The 6,917-nt window shown below is 37.8% G+C and overlaps 1 pseudogene; it reads right to left on the bottom strand.

The window, feature by feature from the left end:
* Positions 1-5,733: 5,733 nt before the first annotated feature.
* On the bottom strand, positions 5,734-6,332 carry LOC115873751 (annotated as a pseudogene).
* Positions 6,333-6,917: the final 585 nt, after the last annotated feature.

The raw sequence follows: 6,917 nt of genomic DNA, 5'->3' as shown, positions 1-6,917 counted from the left end.
ATTTACAAATAAGGAATCCTACTTCGCGGAATTTCATTTATCACAGTAGGGTCTAGAACCGATTAACCGCGATAAACGAGGGTTCACTGTAAACACTAAATATGTAATTTATAGAATTAGCACATGAAAAAAAGGAGAAGCCACTTTTAGGCAAAGTGAATTTTGCTGGGTGTAAAGGCATTTGACCTAATTAATTTTAGAAGTCCTCAAGAATACACATTAATAAGGTAGTACATACTCCTCAGAATAAATATGAGGAAAAGATAATAAGATTTTGCATTTTACTTTAAAATTATCCTATGTATTCTAGTATGGTCTGAAATATGTAATTATATGCAATGATGTACATAAAGTACAGGACTAGAAGATATGCCATTATGGTTTTGAGATAGGAGAACTCTGGTTGAAAAGGAAAACTTCTAGGTTTTCTGAACTGTAGAAGCTCAAGTGCATGTGCACACACACGCATACACACGTTCCAGCAGCATCCTGAATTTAGAAACATAGCTCATAGAAGCCAGTATGTACACTTCAGAAAATGTACATAAATACCTGACGATTGAAAATGTTTCATTGGCAATAGGGTATTTTTCATTTAGACATTTATGTGAAATATTCCAGTTAATATTCTGCATCTTATACATCATCTTTATCTCAGTGCTTATTTCAAGGTAGGTTTTTTCTTTCTGAACTATTTCGGTTAATTTTTCTCGCCAAATTCATGGTGTACCTTTATATATTAGCATACATTTGTACACCACATATGTTAGTACTCTGGAAACACCTACAATGCTTTTGGAACACTTTCCATATCTTCACAGTATCTCTAGAGGGGATTGTCTTAGTATATCGTAGCTGGGGAAAAGAAAGTGAATAAAATTTGAATAGTATTTATGATTACCAGTGGCTGTGATTAAGACACCAAAAAACGATTTTCTAGAACTCAGCCCAGGATGAGATTTTATAGAGTAGTGATCATCCTCTTTTTACTTAGTTATAGTTTGACTTGAAGCACAAGAATTTTCTTTATGAAAGCTCTAGTCAGGTTAAAGCAGAGCTCAGAAGCTGCCTAAAATATTGGTGATTATCAACATACTTTTGAGATCAGGAATAAGTGAAAAATTAATGGGTACCAATCATTTTTATATTTCTTTTTAAAAATTAATCATTTTATTGGGGACTCTTACAGATCTTATAACAATCCATAATTGAATTGTATCAAGCACATTTGTACATATGTTACCATCATCATTTCCAAAACTTTTTCTTTCTACTCGAGCCCTTGGTATTAGCTCCTCTTCCCCCCACCCCTCCCTAGTTTTATATTTCTTATCAGTCTTGGAGTAAGGCAACGTTCTGTACTTAAAAATCAACTCCTGTTTTCATAAAAAAGTATCTTTTACCTAGTTTGTAACACAAGATGAAGACTATGGAAAAAATCATAATGGATCAGATAACTTTTTCCTTGAGCTGTTAGATCACATCTGATTTTGAAAGTGTAATGTTTCAAAGTATCCTTATGCCTCCATTTTTAGAGTTTAAGATGGATACCAGATGGACACCATCTGTATCTACCCTTAATGGACTGTTGTTTCTCACCAATGGGCCAAACTATGAAAAATAAGAAACGTAAATTTAGATTTTCATAATGCTGCACACTACATGGACTATTTCTCACTATTAGAGACACAAGAGAAGTATGCAACTTGAAAACAGAACTTAATATTAACCTGTGAAACACTGTAAAATGGTAATAGCGAATATTGTAAAATGTAACATGAATATTTTAAGAAAACCTAATAGAATTCAATAGCATATATCATTTGATGCTTTTGTTTAGTACGACGGAGCTCAAAATCAATCATTAAATAAAAAGATATAGTGAAAGTGGTACGTAAAATAGGCATGGTTTTATTTTAAAGTTGTTTGACAAAAAATTTATGATGCTAAGACTGGGTTTGGCCGAGCCCTCAATAATGGGAAAGGTGTGCACCAGCCTCGCTTCAAGTTCTTGTCCTGAAATGATTTATCGATGACTTCATTGCTTTTTACAAAGATAAAGATGACTAAAAAGGTTTCCCCAAACAAAAGCCTGTTTACAGAATACAAAACATATGTTATACAAATAAATTTAAATTGTGTCTTTTTTTTTTTTTTAGTGCATGATTGAACTAAAATAAAATGTTTTCAAAACTTGTGGGCACACACCTGGTGTTTACATTCCTTCTGTGATTTCTCAATCAAATGGCCGTCTGTACTGTATTTTAAATCCCCACTCATGCAAAGCTCGTTATTTCGCCAAGAGCTCATATTTGCACTGAAAGCACCTAACTTTAATTAATTAATCAATCATTTGACTTGTAGTTGGGTGAAATTTTATGGAGCACATTATGTTCAACTATTTATAGACATGTTGTTTTGTGACATCGGTTGCAATCTGATAACTAACAGCATCATGCTCCCTCCCTCATTGGGCTCCTCATTTCCATTCAGTTTCTTTCCTGCTCCTTCCTTGAGCAACTGTTGCTCATGTGGACTCTGATTGTGGAAAAGGACACTCCTCCCTGGTGTTAGCATTCACATTATAAGTCTGCCCATTACTTGCCAATTAATTGCAGGAGGTGGGCCCAGTTTTAGGCTTGAAGGGGCAGGCTTCAATGATTTCTGTAATTGAGGCAATGATTTCGGTAGAGGCAATGATCTCTGTAATTTGCTAGTCCTTTGGATTAATTTGAGATCAATAGTTGTATCATGGATGGGAGTTCCTATCTTTTGGTAAATTTATCCACATATTATTACTTATGGCTTTTACCCATTCATTCTTACTTGGCCAAAATGGACAACAACAATAAGCCTTATGTATGTCGTTATGCTTTTACAAATGATTTTATACATTATTCCTTTGTTACCACTTGATCTACACAGCTTTCCTAAAGCTGTGACCCTTTCATACAGTTCCTCATGTTGTGGTGACCCACCCAACCATAAAATTATTTTTGTTGCTACTTCCTCACTGTAATTTTGCTACTGTTATGAATCGGGCAACCCCTGTGAAAGGGTCATTTGACCCCCAAAGGGGTCGTGACCCACAGGCTGAGAAGCGCTGAGCTACATAAAAGTCCTATCAGATGTAATTACTATTGCAGCTTTTTAGTTGGATTACAAAATGAACCCAAACTCATGGCTGACAAAATGACCCCAAACTCAATCCAGACTCATTGTTACCCTTACCTGGGTCCTGTGGGTTTCCGAGACTGTAACTGTTTACAGGAGTAGAAAGCCCAGTCTTTCTCCTGCGAAGTCGGTGGTGGTTTGGAACTGCCCTCTATGCAGATCGCAGCCCAATGCATAACCACTGCACCACTGAGGGCCCTGAAATTCTGAGAGACAGCAATTTATTCAAGATCATATATCAAGCAACCCACAGATCGAAATCCTAAACCTCGTTTTTGTGACTTGATATTCTTCTATAATATTTTCATGATATATGTTGTTGTTAGTTACAGACTCAAGATGCTCCCTTGTGTGTGAGGCAGGCTTGCTCTGGAGGGATTGTCGAGGCTGTGTTTCCAATGTTTAATCGACGGTAAAATGAGGTGCTAACTAAAACAACTAAAGCTTGCTCACTGGTGTGCTCTTACCCACCCGTCACTCTAAATTTTTACCTTCATTTGCTTGTTTGTAGACGAGTGAGTAAAGCTTCCCTCTCAGCTCTCCCTAGACTGCTGCAGCTTCCTTCAAAGTGGCCTTTATCTTTTCTTCGTTTTCTTTCTTTTTTCTCTTCATTGATCTTGCAATTGCTCATGATGATCACAAAGATGTTCCTGCTTTGCAGCATTTTGAATATGCAGTGACATCATCTTTCAAGTAAGTGTTCAAATAGAGTCTGTGATGGAATTTACTGCATAGCATTAGAAATGTTTCTTTATATCAATGTAAACGAGTTTATCAATGGTATAATTCAAGAAGATAACTACCTACTGTTCTCAATCCTGGATCACTCCATTTCGAAACTGTCTGTTTGCTTTTTTCAGAACCGTATGCAGGAGCCCACAGGTGTCAGTCATAGTGACCCACTGGGTTCAAAGCAACTCCGTGGGAGAAAGACTGGCCTTTCTGCTCCAGTTATCAAGGACAGTCTCAAGAAACTCATGGGGGCTTGCTATGAGTCAACACTCTCTCGATGGCAGTGAGTTTAGGTGTTGGATTTGGATGAAGAGGCCCTGGTGGTGTCGTGGTTACACTTGGAATTCACCAGCCAGTCACTCCTCTGGAGAAAGATACTTTTCTAGTCCAGTAAAGAGTTAGTCTCAGAAACGCGTCGGCGCATTTCTACGATGCCTTAGGGTCAGGGCAGCCTTCAGTCAATGGCAGTGAGTGTGGTTTGGTGTTTGATTATGGAGAAAGTAGTATATCATGCAGCTGGGAAATTAGGTGGAATGAAATGCTTTATTCGATTTGTAAATTGAAAGTTGAACTTTATTTTGAAGGCAATGGAGAAGTCACTAAATAATTTAAGCCTGAAAAATGATTCTGACCCATTATTATTTTAGAAATACAACTGTATTGACAACATGGTGCATAGGTTAGAAAATTATGCAACTTTAGGCTGCGAGAATGTTTACATGGTATAAAAGAATATTTCAGAAAAAAAGAAAAAGAAACTTAGAACAAAGGCAGTGAAATCACTGCTTTCTTTTTAATCATTATGAATTGTGTAAGAAATATGTCAAGAGTTCAATGATAAAATAAAGAATATATAAGATGAATGTATTATTAATTGAATTGTGTTCCCCCAACATATGTATTGAAAGCCTAGTCTCTATAAAGCTGTAGATGGGGTCCTGGATGTGGTGCAAATGATTAAGCACTGGGTGACTAAAAAGTTGCAGGTTCAAAGCCACCTGAAGGCACCTCAAAACTGAGGCCTGACTATTGCTTTTGAAAAGTCAGAGTCAGATGGCTTTTCATAATCAATAAAACACAGGGAACCATATTTCTGATGTCCTGCTTTTAGCCAAGATCCACTTGTCATCACCAATGACATTTCTCACTCTACATCCAGAGTTATTTTGGCAGTTCCCTGCTGATGTACTGCTGCAAACATTTAAAAATGTTCTTCAGCATAATTCTACGTGAATGAGATATTAATGACAGTATTCAATATTTTCTGCTTTTTGTCGCATCGCTTTTCTTTGGATAGGTGTAGTCATGGATCTCATACAGTCAGTTGGCCAAGAAGCCATCTTCAAATTCTTGGTTTACCTAAGTGAGCACGTGCATCCATTGTGGAGACATCTCTATTGGTCTCCTGTCAATTCCCGGAACCTTGCTTTTCACCAATGCCTACCATGCAGGTTAGATGTCTGCCTTCTGCTATTGGTTTTTTGACTACATGTGACCTCCAGAAATCGTTGAACACATTCTTATTCAAAGCATGCATGATCCTTCCCTCTTCTTCCTAATTTTTAAAAGGCATACCATATATACTTGAGTACAAGCCAACCCGAATATCAGCCAAGGCATCTAATTTTACCACAAAACTGCATTAAAAATGTGCTGAGAAAACTCGGCTTATACATGAGTTTATATGGTAACAACCCTTTGTCTTTTTTTTCTGTTTAAAATCATACAGAAAACAAAACATACATCAATTTTTTTATATGCTTTGTTATATGCTTTGAAAATGTTGAATACTAACATTTTTGCAGGCAAGAGTGTGCAAGAGTAGGACTAAAAACAAACATGTCCTTCCAGAGTCCAAATAGAAGCGAGTGTTAGCAGTCTCCTACAGCCTTTCCCATGATACTCAGGAGGAGCCATCTCACAATCACTGACACTGCACAAAGTGGCATCATTCTTTGTCAGGTATATTAGGACATCATGAAGGTTGCTGAGTAATAAAGCAAGAGCCTGCTCATCCAGCACTGTACAGGCCAGCCTTGCTCCATTTGTACAAATCATCGTATCAGTAGACTAGTACCTAATCCAGTACATTTGGTCATGTCTGTACTCCTGGGACCTGGGTACGTGAGCATGATCTGTGCGGATTTTGGCCTATTGAAGCCTCCCAAATTTGTAGAACAGCTGAGTGTCCATCGTTACCTTGTAGTATTCCTGGTTCCCTACGACAGCCTCATCAATAGCACACTCCTTATGATCAGTGTTTCCTGGAGATTTCTTAGAATTTGTGTAGTCCTCTAGGATGGAGTCCATAGTCTTCTTGGAAGGAAGAGAAAGAGCTAGTTTTGCCTAGTAATTGAGCCCCAGTTAACAACAAGCCATGGATTTAGTTCTTCAAGGGTCTTGCTTTTGACTGCACCTCTCTTCATTTTCAATAGTAGGCTCTAGCCCTGATGCCAGGGGCTTAGGTGGAGAGCAAATGTTTTGAGAATGATGAGGGCAATGAATGTACACATGTGCTTTACACAATTGACATATGTATGGATTGTGATAAGAGTTGTATGAGCCCCTAATAAAATGATTAAAAAAATTTTTTTAAAATAGTAGTCCCTGGCCCTTTCTCCCAAGGGGTCTGAAGTGACTCACTGGTACTCCCACCCATCTCCATTTCCAGGCATTTTCTTTGTTTTTACAGCAACCTTTTCTATTGCAGACCAGATGTCTTGTCTGGAGCAGCCCCTCTGATCTTCCCTTCTGCATAGTGCTCCTGGTTGGCTTTTCGAAGTTCTGTTTCTGAAGATTGGTGTCCACATATTTGAGCACTCTGCTTTCTGGAGCCCATTCATCCTAGTTTTTATTCCAATCACTGTGATGTACAGTATGTCACTTGTTTGTCCTTTGTGGGGTCTTTACACATTTTGCTTCATAAAGAAGAGGTCCACAGGATCCTAGAACTATCTATCACACCTTCCTGGAATGTAGGCTTCATGGCTAGCATCGGTGCCATTTCAAAA

This window comes from Echinops telfairi, unplaced genomic scaffold (assembly GCF_000313985.2).
Source record: "Echinops telfairi isolate 266 unplaced genomic scaffold, ASM31398v2 ScPeMD7_7469;HRSCAF=8507_1, whole genome shotgun sequence".
In the NCBI taxonomy this organism is placed as follows: Eukaryota; Metazoa; Chordata; class Mammalia; order Afrosoricida; family Tenrecidae; genus Echinops; species Echinops telfairi.
The sequence above is the reverse complement of the archived record's forward strand: the minus strand, read 5'-3'. Positions and strand labels throughout refer to the sequence as shown.